At 37.7% G+C, this 17,533-nt stretch overlaps 1 long non-coding RNA gene across 1 annotated transcript; it reads right to left on the bottom strand.

The window, feature by feature from the left end:
- Positions 1-7,602: 7,602 nt before the first annotated feature.
- Positions 7,603-10,644, bottom strand: LOC135301788 (uncharacterized). The gene is made up of 3 exons (XR_010363524.1): positions 10,202-10,644; positions 9,888-9,966; positions 7,603-7,881 (listed from the first exon to the last, which is right to left on the bottom strand). It is a non-coding gene; the product is annotated as an uncharacterized LOC135301788 (long non-coding RNA).
- Between the last annotated feature and the right edge of the window lie 6,889 nt (positions 10,645-17,533).

The following is a 17,533-nucleotide window of genomic DNA, read 5'->3' as shown; positions in this document are numbered from 1 at the left end:
TCCCTCTCCCGCCTCGCCGCCGCCTGCGCAACTTCCGCCCTCCCGGCGCACCGGCCGCGCGTTGCGCATGCCCGGGCGGCGCGCGCACGCGCAGCGGCGGCGCCGGGCACGCCCCGTCCTGCAAGGACCGGGACCGGGACCGGGACCGGGACAGGGCAGGGAATAGGATGAGACGGGATGGGAGCAGGGAGGGGCTTGAACGCACTGATGCTCTTCTGGTTTCTCTTCTGGTTCTGTTTTTTTCATGTCTGCAAAAGATCTGTTTGGCAATTAAAATTACGGTGAAGTGAAATCGTTGAAAGCGTATGCATTGTAGGTGAATTAGAATAATCTGGGAACATCAGTTTGCACTGCAGATTAATTTAAATGGTTACTTGATCTTCTGCTCTTAACTTCTCTCCTTTTTTGATTTTTTTTTCAATTTTTTTTTAAATGTTATTAGATTTTTTCTATTAAGTAATTTTAAGCCTAGAAGAATTGGAGGCTCTTATCCCTTGTGCTGTATATAATCAAAAGAGAAGAAAACAAGCAGAATTTTGATAAAAGAATACCCCAGTTTTATGTGTCAACAAAACAACTGGGTCTGACAGAAATCTAGCATGAAGTCTGCTTTTTTGCTTTAATTTTTAATCCTGTTTTCGAACGGTAGTCCCGTTCCTCTCCAGGAGGACGGCACGGGGCAGGGGCGGGGGCGGGAGAGGGAGCGGCGGTGGCGGAGGGCGCGGCCTGTCCGGGGCCGGGCTGTCCCCGTGTCCCCCTGTCCCCGGGCCGCTGCAGCCCCTCCTGCAGGAGCCGTGCCCTCCCGGGCCCCCGGCTGTTCCCCACTCTCCGCTCCAGCTGCGGGAAGCGCCCGCTCCCAGCCCCGGGACCGCGAGCTTCAGGGCCGGCAGCGGCCGGGCCTGCGGGCTGGCCCCTAAAAGGGCCATGCCACGGCCGTGTTCAGGCCCACTTAAACCTGTCACTGCAGAAAGTTAAAAATCACGGGGGAAAGAACACCCTGCTGCTTCCTGGCGTCTGTTCAAGCGGCTTTGGAAACCAGTATTCCTCTTTGACGGCGACACGGGCTCCCTGAGGCTCGCCGGTGTTTGGATGCTGCAAGTTGACACATGCCAGGATGCCACTGGCACATGCCAGGATGCCACTGACACATGCCAGGATGCCACTGACACATGCCAAGATGCCACTGGCACATGCCAGGATGCCACTGACACATGCCAAGATGCCACTGGCACATGCCAAGATCCCGTTTGCGGTGCCTGCCAATTCAAAATTACAGCAGTCGTGGCTCAGCATTGCAAGAGTGATGCTTCTTCCTTTACAGACTTCAGCTTTCTGTCTCCAGTACCTCAGAGATACATGTCCTGCCAGTCTGTGCTCTCTCTCTTTTCTTCCCCATCTCTGCAATCCTGAATATCTGGGACGGCTTTCTTTTTCTTGTTTCTCATCACTTAGTGATTTTTAAAAAGTCCCACTGGAAACAATTTTCTCCTTTCTCTACCTTCAAATCATTTCCTTCACAACCCTCCTCCTATTTTGGAGCTGTTTTAGTTATGTCTCTGGAGTGTTTTATAGTTGCACTTAGAATTCAAATCCAATTCAAAAAGTGGAACTTGGATCCATCCATGTTCAGGAAGCCTCTGGAGGGACATCTATGCTTTGTACTCATTTTCACCGTTGACAACCTTTTCTGGAACAGGCTTCTTTTCTTTGATCATCACAGTTCTCAATAAATTTTAATCCTGTACCTTCCATTGGGTATTGATGTACCATGCTTCATTATGAACAAAAATATTATTAAGACCATGTTATACAGGCATGATAAAAGTAGCCCACAGTGAGAGCTAAGTCAGAGCTGGGAATTCAAGCACAGCTGGTTACATGGAGAACTAATGATCTCCTGTTTGAAGAGCCAGCTATAGCAGATAGGCTGAGAAGATTAGTGTGACTTGCCCACATCCTTTGTTTCCATCAAAAGGTTTTGAGAAATCAAACTTATCTTTAGGCTATTAAGTTCTGTCAAGCTAGCATTTCTGGTGGAATATTGTCTGTCTTCTTTTATGACCTCTTATTTTTAAATCTACATTTTGAAAACAATCGTTTTCAATATAGAAAACAGTAAGAAAAATTCATCAGAAAAAAAAATTGATCAAGTGATAAAGGATACGTTCAGGAATTAAACATTTTTAGAGCCTTGTGTCATTCAGTGAAAAAAATTGATAATTTGAAAGAGTGTGGTGAGGAAATTGTGTTTTAACCCACACTGATGCATTTCTCTTTTCTGTTAGGTTTCTTTTTCTCATGTCTATAAAAGATCTCTTTAGCAATTAAAATTGCAGTGAAGTGAAATCATGGAAAGCTTGTACATTATAGGTGAATAAAATTAAAATCATTTGGACATATCAAGTTGCACTCCAGAGTAATTTAAATGGTTACTTGGTCTTCTGGTCTTCTCACCTCTTTTGCTACTTCTATTTTCAGTTACTTTTTCTAAATTTACTATAAAATTAATTGTATAAGTAATCTTAAACCTATATTATATCCTGTATATAATCAGAAGAGAAAAACTGAGGAAAAGCTGTATGTAAGCAAAACTTTTAGTTTGATAAAATAATAGCCTAGTTTTATGAGTCAACAAAACAATTGGGTTTGCCAAAAATTTAGCCTGAAGTCTGTTTTTCTTTAATTTTAACCTTGCTTTTTGTGATAGTTACCTTCCTCTTCTTCAGTTACTTGTTTTAAAATAAAGGAATTTTATGAGAATTTAGATGAACTATATCAGAAGGTGATTTTTAATGTTCCAGTAAGTGCGTGTATCGTCATACTACTTGCAGTAATCTTGAAATGTGCTGCTATTTATACGTATCATAGTAGAAAAGAGTACCTCTGCAGAGGAAAAAACCAAAACCATAATTCTGATCCTAGTGTTGGTTTGCTTTGTGGCTTTTAATAAACCGCTTATGCTATAGAATGAAAGTCCATAGATAAATAAGAGGGTGGCGTTACTTCTTGAACCTGTGTTTTGGCGTGGGGTCCTCATGGAAGTTACACATCCTCTTAACCAGCCCAGGAATCCTTGGAAATCCCCAAATGCAACTGAAGTTCTGATCTCACTGAAAGTGACAAAAACTTTCCATTCACTTGAGGCAGACCAAGAGGTCCCCGTGTGCATCAAAATTGTATGTAACATAAGACATTGGATCAAAGCTTTCAGGAATAGGAGCCTTATACATTAACTCAATACCTAGTCACAGGCACTTCTGAAGACTGTTCTCTTAATAAGGCAAGAACTAGATAAGGGTTTTGGAAACTAGCCTTGAGCTCATGGGTTTAAAAAAACCCAAAAGAACAAAAAAAACCCCAACAAAAAAAACCCTAAAAACAAACAAACAGAAAAACCAGCCAAACAAACAAACAAAAAAATTGGTGTCTTTCCAAACACACATTGCAGTGTCAGTCAGGTCCTTAAGCAGTATGGAAAATTCTATCTCTTCAATCTTATTTTACTTGGATATCTTAGTAAACAGTAGGAAAAGAATTTTGCTATAGGAATACAGGCTATTTTCATTAGCAGCTGCCTTGGTTTAATGTTTTCCAAGTTCAGCATGAGACATTTCACAGACTAAATGCAGCCCTTTGTACTTTTTTAACTTTGCTTTGCTTTGAAGACAGCGCTTGATTTTTACTTGAACTTTAATGGATACCAGCCAAATTCAGCCAGAGATTCTTTGCTGATCTGAAATTATGTGTTGCTTGCTAGAACTGATAGGCTAAGAGAAGTGAAAAATCCAGATTTATTAAAACCACAGAAATTATCATCGTTACAGTATAAATGTTTAAGAATTTCTAGATGATTTTCAGGAATTAATTTTGATGAATTGCATCTTTATAGAAATAGTTAATGTGTAGTCACTCAATAACAGATCATATTACTATAGCATGCTTCTCATTACAAACTACTGTGCTTAAAGGATTTTCTTTCTGTAAAGAACAGTCAGGTTCTTGATTTGTTGTAACTGCTGGGAAATCTGAAATGCAGAGACCAGAATTAGAGTTGTTTGAAATAAGTATATATGAAGCACTAAAATATATAATTCTTTGCTGTTTGTCTTACATTAGTGTTCTGTGTGATTGAAGCTCACATACATGGGTATAACTTATGTGGATGTAAAAATAAATAGAGCATATATTTATAAGTATTTAATGGGTATGTTATGATAATTTAAGAAGCAAGAATTGCAGAGGAGGATAAATCTTTTATTATACCAAATTGTATAAGTTGTGATTTGTATAAGTTACATGATAGCACAGAACACTTTCACAGACTATTACTGATATTTCAGTAGCTCAGTCACTGGGCAAATTCATGACTGGCTCCCTGATCAGAAGAATCTAGCTTTAAATAACTCGCTAATGGACTATTGGGTGAAGAAAGACTCATTTTGAGCAGGAGACAATTTACTTCTGTATCTAGGAGATAAGGAAAAAGAAATGGGAGAGGATAAATGTAGGCAAGGAAATGAAGAAAGTCTCCACTAACGTGATCCTGGAGGCACATCTGCTTGCAGCAATTATGTAGTTCAGTAGCTCTAAAGTGCATCTGAAAATCTCCACGTTTGCTTGTAAAAGAAGGTGATATATGATACATGGAGTCTTTTGCAAAGGAGTCTTATGCCAGCTGGTGACTTCAAAACTTATTGGGGTTTTGAGCATTATTAAGATAAATGCTAAGAGGATATATTCAGTTATTAGAGTTTGTGTAAATTTTGGAACCTGGCACAAAGCTCTTTGAATTCAGTATTGGCTTTTCATTGGCTCTAAAGGCTTCCTGTTTATTAAATCATCAGATATTGCAGATTAGATTTGCAAGGTTTGCAGGTATTAAGTATGCTTCTTTGTTTAAAAGGAGACATTTTTCTTTTCTAAATTTAATACACTCATTAAATATGTTTGCTCGATGGTTGTGTTCTTAGCTAATTTTCTTAGCAATAGGATTTTATTTTCTTAGAAACATCTACCCAAAAGCCTTCTGTAGGAATCAAGGATGGAAATTCATTATCTCTTTGCATAGAAGTTTTTCTGCATTTCAGTTGAAATACTCAGTAGCTCTAAGAATGGTGAAATACTGTTCTTTATTCTAAAGCCTCAGGTGTCCGACTAGCTATAGAGGTTTGCGCTTCTTTCCTTGATGGTTATCAGCTTGCACTGACTAAGAAGGCTTCTGCCAAAAAAAAAATAAAAATCTGATTTATATAATTGCCCGAAGAGTTGATGTGTTAGTGAGATGCATATCCCAGGAGTAAGATAACAAAAAGAAAATTCAGAAGCACTGGATTTTTTCATTTGTTGGAAACACAGAAATAAAACCAGGGATGTATTAAGGTATTTTGTGAGAAAAGCAGAACATTTATAACTACAAGGTAATTATAAACAAAATGGCATAACTGGAGTGTTTAATCTTTTAATGTTGGAGCATTTGTTTGTATATCCATTTATTGCACGTGAATTTTGGTTATATGTGCATTATTTGCAGACAACAGTGGACAGGAATCCAGGAATACACTTTAAAAAAACTCATTGAAAGAGCTTATTAATGCATACAATTGTGTGAGGGCAGATAAACAGAACTATTTCTGTAAAAGCTATTTATGTATTACTTGTAAAATAGTAAAGTGTTTCTTCTTCTGTTATTTTCAATAACTGAAGCAATTTATTTTCTCTGACATGTACTAAAACCTGAGGTTTTTTTCTTTAGAAAATATTCTTTAAATAAGATTCTTTATGAGCCAGTTTACCTGGAAATTCAAATTTTTCCATTTCAAGAATGAAAGTCTAACTGTGGTTATTATCACAGGCATCATTTTCCTCACTGTGAAAATCTATAGATGCCATCATGAACTGAAATAATTGTGTCTAACAATGTAGTGCTGAACAAAAGAGCCTGTCTTCACCAGGTTTGTAGTCAAAATACACTGAAAAAATGAGAATTGAAGTTAATTTAATATGTAGTGAACTACTTACTTTGAAACTTAGAATTGGAGTTAATTTAATATGTAGTGAGCTACTTTGAAACAAAAAAAATATGTCAAGAAGCTGAAGGAGACTTGGAAAAAGATGTTACTGGGGCGCTTATTCCTATTAAGTTATTTAGCTTTTCATGTGTGATGAGGGTGCCAGTTTTCCAGCCATCATTGAGTTTTCCAGCCTGGAGAAAACTTCTATACATAAAATGAATTACAATGTATTAAAATATGGACCTTTTGGGACATATAAAATACCCCAAAAGCACAAAACCCATTTATTCACTTTTTGAAAATCCTTTAGCTGTTAGGGCTCAATTCTGATAATTCTGTCTTCATTGACTATGGCTGGATTTTTCTAATTTTTTTCCCCTGTTTTTTTTTGTCCTGCTTGCGTTTAACTCTCAGTTCATTTTTGCATCAATGTATTTTTTTGACAATGCATTTCTTTTGGCTTTCAGTAAAATAAAGGTAAAAGGAAAATGAAATTGAAATTAAAATTAAAACAAAGGAGGAAAAAACCTGTTGCTTAAACATAATGACTTAATCTAGCCATACTAGTTCACCTAGTGACATGTTCACCTCCTATCCTGAGGTATTCTGAAAGTTTAAGAGATCCTTAATTCAGGTTTTAACTCAAAGGGTCTTAAGTGCTTTTCAGTACCCTGAAGCTGAAGCATTTCGTGTACAATGCTCTTTTCAGCTTCAACATTCTATGAAAAATTGAACAGAAGTTGCTCTACCAGGAATAACAGACCACCTTATTTAAAAACATTTCTAACTCAGAAGATGTTTGTCTTCAGTCTTCCAAACATTTTTGTCTGTGATTTTCCTGGGCTAGATGATTGCTTTTTAAAGCTTCTTTGTCAGGCTAAAACAGAAACAGCATTTTCCAAAATATGGTAAACATAAACCTTATTTTACATTGGAAACAGAAAAACTATTCAAAATCAGGCAAAATATGCCATTTGTTTTTTGACCATGACAGAAATGAAAGTTTCCCTCAGCAACTGAATAAGAGGGAAGCACCAGAAAAACTGACCTCTATGTTAGTATCTAACAATTTAGTGATGAGTTTGCACTCATCTTTCCTTCTAGAATTTGTTTATGTCATGGCTTAGGAACGGTGCTCCCAGTTCAGTGCCCCCAGCAAGACTCTAAACCGTGCTTCACTCTCACTCCCCCATTTTCTCCTTTCCTCCTCTGCAGAGGGATGGAGAGGAGAATTGGAGACATGAAAGGCAAAGGTCACAAGTTGCGATAAGAACAATTTACTGGAAACAGCAATAAAACAAGAAAATGAACAGTAACAGCAGCAATACTACTAACAGAGGGTACAAGAAAAGAAATTATTCATATGGAAAAAAAGATCCCCAATAACAGACAATTCCAGCAGGCTACCTCCACCATGTTTTTTTGACTAGCTGTGACCTCCTCTCCCCAGAAGAGTGTCCCTTTCCCTTGCCCCCAACAATGACATGAGGTGGTGTAGAATATACAGCCATGCCCCCCTCCCAACTGCTGCAAAAAATTAACCCTGTCCTGGCCAGAACCAGAACAGCATAACTCAAGAGTGCTTGTGATTTCATCCACTAGTGCGCACATTTTTTAGAGTGCAGCTGTGTTGTACTTGATGTTTCATATTCTTCTGGACTTCAATGGCACTCAAAGCCACATGGAATATTTTGGAAATCAGGATTTTCAGCTGTGTCAAGACCTTATGTAACAGACTGCTGAGCTCTTGAGGGGTACTACATGAGCTCAATTTCCACAGAAATCTCAGGGCAGATGTTCAGGCCCTTCAGAGTTATGAGAATATGCTGGTATGTTCTTACAACCTTGGCAATGGTCTTGTTGCTGTGCTCTGTAAAATATAGCACACCGTGGAAGTATGGTAAATTGAAGACTCTTAATAATAGCAGATACTGATAATGTTTATTCTTCATTGTCCTACAAAGGTATTTTGTTGAATTGAAGAAAATGATTAAGAAGTAGCATGCAGTCAAAAGAGACAAGCAAAAGATATTAAAACAAAAATATCACAGTGTAAATACACAAGGATAAATGATGGGCTGTGTAGCAGTTCTTTAGAGAAGGAAGGAATTAATCACATGTGAGTCAGACGTCATTCTGTTCTAAAAAAAATTAACAAATTGCACAAATAACCTGTAAGGTGCATAAAATAACCTTCCTGTTCAGGAGTTCTGATAAGCTGAAGTAATGTGTCATGTTTCTGTCAAGCTTGAAGAAAAAAAAACATCAATCCATTGGAGGCATTCTGAAGGACATCAGCGTGAGTGAAGAAAGGCTTAGGAAACATGACCACCAAAGATGGATGGAGTTGGGGTTATTATTTAGCCTAAAATTTTTCTAATGTGGAGTCATATGTATGTAAAAAAAGACGTATTTTTGTGTGTGTGTGTCCATGGCACAGAGGAGAAGCAATAACCTTATATTCTGTAGTGAATTATTTGTATTTCACAATAGGACAGACTTTCTGACCAAAAAAAAAAAAATTAATGCTGAGGCATGGAATAATTTTTCTGAGATCTGCATTACTGAATGGATTTTTTGGGCCAGGTTAATCAAATATTTAGTTTAGCTAGATGATTTGTCTCAGAGTAGATGGATAGATAGGTAAGATACCTTCTGAAGGTCATTTTAACTCTATTCTTCTATGATTTTTTTCAGATCTCACTTGAAACCTTTGCTTACTTTAAATTTATTCATTTCTTAAAGCTGTACTATTCTCAGTTAGCATTATTCTCAGCTCTTTATGTGAACTCAAAGTAATCACTAGAGGAGTGATTGGAAATTTTTTCATATGCAGACTGTGAAATATTTACAATTTGTTGTTTTTTCAGAAACTTGTTCATATGCAGACTGTGAAATATTTACAATTTGTTGTTTTTTGTGACTTATATATTCATTATATTTGATTGGATGTGATTAATGTGAGCTTAAGGGCTGCCATTTAGTTTTACTTTAAACAATTGTGCTTGATTGTTCATTGCCCCGTTTTCATGCTACATTAGTTCTTTGTTCTTTTTTGTATATTGACAATGTCATTCAGTTTTGTGGCTTGTGTGTTTTAATGTTATTTGTTTAATTGTCATTTTTTATATAACATAATCTACAAAGTGCTAAGAAGTTTCAAAAATAGATTTAAAAATTTCTTTGATCATTTCATTTTAGCAAAAAGTCATAAGCATTGTAAACAGCGTTTTCTGATATATCATAATTACAATTGCATTCAACTGAATGGACTAAGACTAGGTGCTCAACCAAGTATCTAATTATTTTGAAAAATTGGATGCTGCATTGTGACATTGAATATAGACAAAGCTTCCTGATACTGACTTTTGCATCTTCAAGAAAGCAGTCAAGCAAGAAAAACCACAATAGCACACCAGATTTGGAGGTTGCAAATTTCTAATAGAAATTTTTGCTAATAGAATAGTGTTTTCTCAAACTAGGTGGTCATATTGTATGCATATATTGATTAATGTTATTATTTATAACAGATGTCCAAGATAGTGTTTTCTAAGAAAACAGACATTCTTCCAGGAAGAGATTAGGAAGAGTCATGCAGATCACATTTGTCTCAACCTTGGTGAATATGACTCTTTCTTTTCTATTTTCATGCAAATCTTTTGTGTCATTCAGTTTGCAGAACCTTGCAATTGATCAAACACTGCACATCTGAATATATCATCTCAAATGTGAAGCTGTCTCTGAAGAATCTACAGCAGTGAGGATGGCAGTTTTAGCTTCTCTGTGGCTTAGGTGGATTACTATAAACAAGGTTCATTTCTGTGTAAGAAGGGGGACTACTGGGGAGGTCAGCAACATTTTGAAAAAGATAATTACCAAAAAGGTCTGTGGTAGATGGGTCCTGGCTGGTAGGAAAGCACACAGCTCCTTCTCACTCTTCTCACTTTCAGCATGGCTGAAGAGCAAAGAGAACAGAAGATAGCTCATGTTTCAGGATAAAGACAAGGAGGTCACAATTGCTGTGGAGCAGAGTAGACTCAAACTGGGAAAATTATTTATAGCAAATGAATACAAATACTTAATTACTCTTTCAGGTATTGAGAAACAAAAGCAAAACAAGAAAATAACATTGAAACATTTAAGAAAATACACCACTCCTTTTCCCAAGCTTCACATCAGGCACCTCTCACCTCCCAGCTTGTTTTGGCCCCAGGTTGTACTTTCAATGAGGAAAGGGATCCAGTTGAGGGGTGGCAGTGTTTGCAAGTCAGGGTTCCTTTTGGTGCTCCTTTTGGTGCTCCTTCTTTGCTTTTTTTCCTCTGCTTTGGCATGGGCCTTCCACGGGCTCTGTGCCTTTGGGAATTGTGCTCTGCCGTGGAACAGCTCCTGCCTCGCTGACCTCGGTGTTCTCTTGCTGTTTCCTTCCCATTCCCTCCACTTATCTCTGTTCCCTCATTCCCTGGGTTCTCTCCTCCTCTTTCAAGTGTTTCCATTCTTTCATAAAAAGATTTTTGTGGAGGCAACATCAAATTCAGTGATGAGATCATCTTTGGCTTGTGATGGGCGGAGAGCTATCTGGAAGTGACTGTGTCTAAAAAAGGACAATCTCTGACCTTCTTCCACAGAGGCCACCTCTGCAACTACTCACCCCCAAAACTTTGCCACACCTACACAGAAGGTTTTATCCACATTTCAAATAGAAAATCCATATTCCCTTGTCACTTTTCAAGAACTTAATAGATTAATCAGAAATCTGAAGTTCTACTTGCTCTCATCAGCTTTAATAATTCCTTTATTCTCAGCCTACCTCAGCTTTTAACTTAAATAAATAATATATAAAGAGTGTATTTTTTAGCCATTTGTCTGACTTATGGGATATTCGACAGATATTACTATGCATTGACAATGGCAATTTCATTTGTATTGACATTCAATTCTAAATTTATTTCAGGATGGACAAATTTTATTCTTATTCATTAGTTGCATTACTCTAGCAAGTAGGAGATTTATCAGGAAGTAACACTGCATTGTCCTGAGGAGAACACCAGCCACTGACAATAAGTGCTTCCAACTGGCACAAGAGAAAGCCAGCAATGTAATAAGGTCAGCTTGATGAGAGGTAGTTTTAACACAGCAGCATATTAAGCTTTGCCACAGTTGCAGTTCTATTTCTTAGTGAGTCATCTATCCATTTTCTTGTTGGTCTGACAGAAGCCAGTGTCCACTTGTGAGAAAAAGTCAAGAGGGAGAAAAAGTTCAAAGGCATGAGTTGTAGCGAACAAGGTGTAAAAAAAAGGGTTATAATAAAGTGTGTACAATATTACCTTCATTGGAAGAATAGCAAATTGCAATTTCAGAGGATTCAAACATCTCACAACTAGAATATTTGATTAAATGTTGTTAGGAACCACAAACAGAAATTAAAAAAGGCAAAAATTTTTGCAGTAGTGACTGAGACTGATTACTTTGTACATCTCCTAAACTCTTGAAAATACCATCACTACCAAATTCTGCCTTTTTTCTCATCCATCATTCTTCATAGAAGTTTTATGAAATTCTTGGAATCAGAAGAAGAAAAGAAGGCAGGGTCTCTGGCCTCTATGAAAAGGATTTTCTACAGAGTTACAGAGTTTTCTTAAGGCACTGCAGCTTGGTACATCTCACAGGTAAAAAGATTCAGAGATGGCAATCATGAAGTTCCTAGGCAAGGTAATAGCAGGACATTGATTGATAGGTAGTCTATTTGCTACCGTAATCTTACTCTAAACTTAATAACCACTGAAATATAGAGTGATTTCCCACATGATGTGCTTGCAAAAGAAAGTAATACACTACTCAGAATATTAAAAATATTCCTTTCTTATATTCATTTCAGGAATCAGATTGTTCTGGAAATGTTTGTTGAGTGGTACTGATAAAATGGAAATTGTACCAGTACCACCTCAAATGATAATGTATAACAGGGCACAGCTTCTCCGGTATCAACAGGTGTTGTATGTAGTGATCTGAGAATTGATGTGGACTCTCTATATAGAGTGACATTTCAGAGATTAGTGCGTATTTATGGAAACTCATGAACAGTCCTTATATGAATTATTTAACTGTCATAGGCACATAGAAAATCACAGAAAGTTGTTATGAAGAACTGAAATGGAAAATAAGGTAACAAAGCAACAGGACAAGAAAAAAGGCTATAAAAACAATAAAAGATACAATTAACATTTTACTATCTGACCAGACATCTATGACTTATTGTAAAGCTATACAATGTCACATAGGGAATAAACTAAGATGACTAAGAGCTCTGAAACAAGATAGAGGCTAACAATTAGCCATTTAAGTTTATTGATAACTAAAGAGGAATATTCCTACAGTAGATTTTAAAATTTTATAAGGCTCTTATGAAAGCCAAAGGATGTCAGTAGGTGTTGTGAAACATCAGAGCTTATCAGGTGGGGCCATAAGTCTCACATAATGCTTTTCCTTTTAATCAGTGCAGTATTAATCGCACTTCTTAAAAATACTACCAAAAAATGTTCACAATTTTTCACAGAGAAGAGAAACATCCTCAGAAAGTAAGAATAAGTAACTGCTATTTCTTTTCTAACTGTAAGAACAGGAAAACAGTCTGGAAAACCAAAAAGTGGTCTGAGAGAATAGAAAACACATTCATCTGTTGGCTGTTCCAGCTGTGGCCATCAGGGCAAAGTCCTGCAGGAGGACACTTGTTAGTGGAATGAACCATCAGTTGATATATTTTTGCCCAAAACATTTTTGTTAGTGGCCTGGACAAGGGGATAGAGTGCACCCTCATCAAGTCTCAATATGATGCAAAACTGGGAGGAACGGCTGATGGCTGTGCTACCTACTCTTCAGGAAGACCTCAACTGGCTAGAGAAGTGGGCTGAGAAGAACCCAGGAGATGAGCTATTTTAGAGGGAACTCATGGAAGGAACCTCGCCTGTGATCTCTGAAGGAGTCTCTGGAAAAATCTGTCTCTCCCCACTGCTGAGAAAAGGGGAACCTGCCTAGTTTAGGTTTTGTGCCTGAAGTTACACTTGGGGAATGTGCACCTTTTAAAGCAGCGAGTTTGTAGAGCCCTAGCATATAAAATCAACCTGTCAGAAAGGATATTTTCTATCATATGACAGCCAGTTCTCAAGAAGTGGAATACAGAGCTGAAATGACATGTTTCCTCACTGTGGTCGCTGTTCCAGTCCTGAGTAACGCTACCTGGTGCTTGTCCAACCAATGTCCTGACAGCTTGTCAAGAGGCTCCTTGGAAATAGTTTTCACATGATTTACTGCATCAAACAAGCTGTCTTTACGTTCCAATTCAGGCTTGACAAATTTGTCAGTTTCTCCAATCCATTCACAGTTCATAAAGTCAACATTTCTGTGATGCAACCTGAGAGACTGGCAAGGAAACCCCTGGAGATTGCTTCAAGTGTGACTAATTCAGAAATAGTGCAATATACTTTTAAATCTCAACAAAAGAATGAGGTTTGGAAGGTAGCAGGAGGTCTTCATTAAAAGCTATTTAACAACATCTGAGAGTTTCCTGTGCAGCAAAGATTTATGTTTGAAATTCTCACTGGTCTGGGGAAACTCAGGGCTCCCCTTGAGAAAGTATTTGGCTCCAATTCAGAAGCTATTAGAGTGTGAGTTATAAAAATGATGAGGATAGAACCTTTAAGCACTTGGCTGAGCAAAAAACCCCACTTCTTTTGCTGTCTGGGTAAGCAACCTGAGTACTGCATTCCTGAAATATTGTCATGCTTTTAAAGTTGTGTTAGTAAAGAAGTTTTTCACTTAAGTTTTTTGCTGTTTTTTCCGTATTACAGAGAAGAGCAGGGTATTAAGCTGTTACAATATGTATGTCAGTTAACCAGGAAAAGATGGATATTAACAGTTGTCTCTCATTCCCTTTCACACATGATTCTTGTTATCTAGTGAAATTGATTTTTACCATGTTTTAATAGATGACACAAGTTCAAAGAAGCAAAACTGTAAATTACTAAAATGCCCTAGTTTCAGCTAGGGTACAGAATTTCTCCTTAGTAGCTGATACAGTGCTGTAGTTTGAACTTGGAATGAGAATGGTGTGGATAACACTGGCTGAAGGGATATTCCACATCCTAAAATATCATGCCCATTATATAAACTGGGGGAGTTACCTGGAAGTGAGGTTGATCTAGGCTCAGAAATGGGGTCTGGCATCAGTCACTGGGTGGTAGAGCAATTGTATTGTGCATAAATAATTTCTTTGTTATTTTCTTAACTTTTTTATTGTCATTATTGTTATTATTATTATTATTGTTTACTGTTATTATTATATTTTACTTTGTTTTTAATTATTACACTGTTCTTATCTCAACATCCAAGTTTTAGTCTTGACTCTCCTCCCCACTCTACTACAGTGGTGGGGAAAAAAAATGCCATTGAAACAGAATTCAGCAGAATTCAGCAGAATTCTCATTTCATCTAAAAAAGAAATGAGAGAATTGGGGTTTGGGACATATTCTCATCCTGTTCCTTCAGTCCTCATGATGTGGCTGAAATGTGCACTGGAATGCTCTAAGGGTATGAGCAGATCTTCAGGGTGCTCTAGGCCACACAGCCTGTTGAATTTAGCTTAGCAAAACCAGAACTGCCACTGAACTGGCAAAGGTGCCCCAGGCTAAGCCCCATCCCTTGACAAAGCTATTGCTGAGCAGCAAGTCAGGCTGTTCCTCAGGGAGGGCAAACCTCAGCTGAGGCCATGCCCAGCACAGGCATCCCTGCATCCCCAGCTGGCATTAAAACCATGACATAAGGGGAAAGAGGGTGAATAAGAATACAAATATATAAAACAATTGGGATTGTGTGGAATTCTAAACTGGAATTAAGTTTTGTTCACATCACTGTACTTTATGAAAATATACAGCCTGTTCACCACAGCACGTCATGACGTGATGTAGAAATATTTGGGATGGGATTATTTTACTGTTTTCTGTACTGATTGAATCTCCTGCATGCAGTGGAGTGATCAGCTTTTTGAAGGCTGCATTAGGTTTTTCTGAAAAACGACAGCAGGTTCTGAACAAAGACAAAGCAGATTTGTTGCTTAGCAGAACAACATATATATGGCAATGCTTCAGAGGACAAGAAATGATCTTTTAGTGTTGGCCAAAGCAGGGACAGGAGTATGAGCTTGAGATTACTTGAATGTGTGGGCAGAGATATGTAATTGATATTCACAAAATCATAAAAGTCTTTGGACAATTTATGGCACAAACAGGACAAGAAATTACTTACAAGCTTTTATACAATTGCTTCTGACTCACATTCTCAGCAGTAACCTGGATGCTTGGCCACGCTTGGCCCTGCTGTGCAGTTATATGTCAGAGTGCCCAGGGTAACAACAAAATTCTTTTGTTCTTGAGACATGCATTCAAACATTACTTTAGGAACTTTGATTTGTGCTAGTACACCTGACATTTTCTCTGTCAGCAGAGAGAAATACCAAATTTGACAAATCAAACTGCTCTTGCTCAAACCACTTTTCTGGAAATCAATTTGTCTGTTTCACCTGGCAGTTTATAAATTCCTCAGACTTGGTGTTCTGTCCTCAAGATGAAAAACGTTTCAAAATATGAGGATGGTTTTTCACTCTTTGGGGTCCATGATATTTATCCCAGCCTGTGCAGCAGTTTGTTCACAAAGTCTTCAACAATCCCTTGTTTCTTGAGAAAAAGCATTCAATCTGTTAATCAACTGGAAGCAGCTGCAGGACATGATCATGGCTGGGTTTGGCCAACAAGAGCCATAGTGTTCTTTCTATTTTCTATTACCAAGAAGGGTTTAGTAGTCTCCTGCAATAAATTTCCTCTGCTTTAAGTCATGATCTGTGCACTCAAAAAATCTTCCAAAGGTGGACATAATAGAACAGGTGAGCTGAAAGTAGCCAGACAGTTTGGATTTGTCTGGAGCTGCATGGAAACAGTTTTATTTGTCTAGTCCAGCTGGGCTCTGTGCATGAAAGTGTTTGCTAACATTACACCAACAGAGGTTACCTAGACAGGAGAAATTCCCCTTTGTTTTGTATTATCATAGATTCTACTTGGAACCTGCTAATAGCTACTTGTCTTCAGCTCCACATTCTCCAGCCTCTTCCATGTAAGGTGCTGTTCTGCTGGATGATGAAACAGCTTGAGAGTGCTCTGTGATCTAATATGGTTAGTTAGAGGAGTTTCTTGAAGAATGGCCATAAACAACGTCACAGTATATGTGACAAAAGGAATGTGTGAACATTATTGTGCTTTGCCACTGTTTTGTGTGTGTTTTGTAGGTTTGCTCCAGTGAGAATGTAGCAGGTTCCCTTGCCAGGGGACTCCTCAGCTGTAACTCGGAGCAGAAGAGTGCTGTGAGATCAATAGCAAATAAATAAACAGCACTAGATCAACCCAATATAAGGCGGTGATTTAAAATTGAATCAGGATGAATAAACATAGTGTTTGAGACTGCGATGTGCATAGGAAGCCACAGGAGCTGTTGTCACATTATATGGCTGTTACAGCATTTATTTTATATGTTTATTTTATGTACATCTAAAATTTTATATGTGCATATTTCATGCAATCTTAATACTTGATAAAAATTTCTAGCTCTTCATGCAGTAGATAATGATGCTTCTAAGTGTTGGAACACAGCTGCTAATGCTAGTAAGCTTTTATCTTTTCAGCTAGTGTGTTTGGCAGGATTTTTTTGATGTGCCATGAGTAACTTATTCAAAGAATTCCTGGGCATGATGCTGGAATCAAAAGGTTCCAATGAGGATTGTCAATATATAGTTTGCATGCAACTATGTAATTTCCCACAATAACAGTGGTTACTAGTGTAGAAACCTACACCTGGTTTGTACCACCTGGTTTCAAAACCAAGGAATACTCTCAGTAAATTTACTAGCTTAATTGTCAGGTGTCTCATTTTGATTTTCTCTCAATTTTTAACTTGATCTCAATAAAAGTCTGTCTAATCTCTTGAAATCTAGATTTTCTGGGCCTGCATTCAGTACTGAGACTGCATTCAGAAAAGTGAGTTGGATCTTTCCTGCTTAGGAAACTGGCTGAAGGGTTGTTTCAGGAAATAAATTAAAGTTTCTTTCATTGCTTCTAGTTACCATAAGTGTTGTATCTTAGAGGTTCAAGCTTTTCTCTGTAACTACCTAAGTCTAGTAATTTAGTGGTTTTGTCCCTCATGAATCATCCAAATCCATACACTGATGCTTTGAAAAAATATTTTCAATAGACTTTTCTGTAAATGAAATATGCAATAAAATATCATAACATGCAAGAAACACATAAAGTTAAGTGCAGAAGTGCTTAAAAGCATACAGCAATCAATGTACCACATCCTTTTAAATTCTCTATAGTCACGGATGTAGTCATTTAGTATTTTAGACATAACTAATCCTTGTGAAATCAGTAGGACTTCTCACAATGGTTGGTGTAAAGGACAAGGACTGGTAATTGCAACAGCAT

This window comes from Passer domesticus, chromosome 5 (genome assembly GCF_036417665.1).
Source record: "Passer domesticus isolate bPasDom1 chromosome 5, bPasDom1.hap1, whole genome shotgun sequence".
Lineage (NCBI taxonomy): Eukaryota > Metazoa > Chordata > Aves > Passeriformes > Passeridae > Passer > Passer domesticus.
The sequence above is the reverse complement of the archived record's forward strand: the minus strand, read 5'-3'. Positions and strand labels throughout refer to the sequence as shown.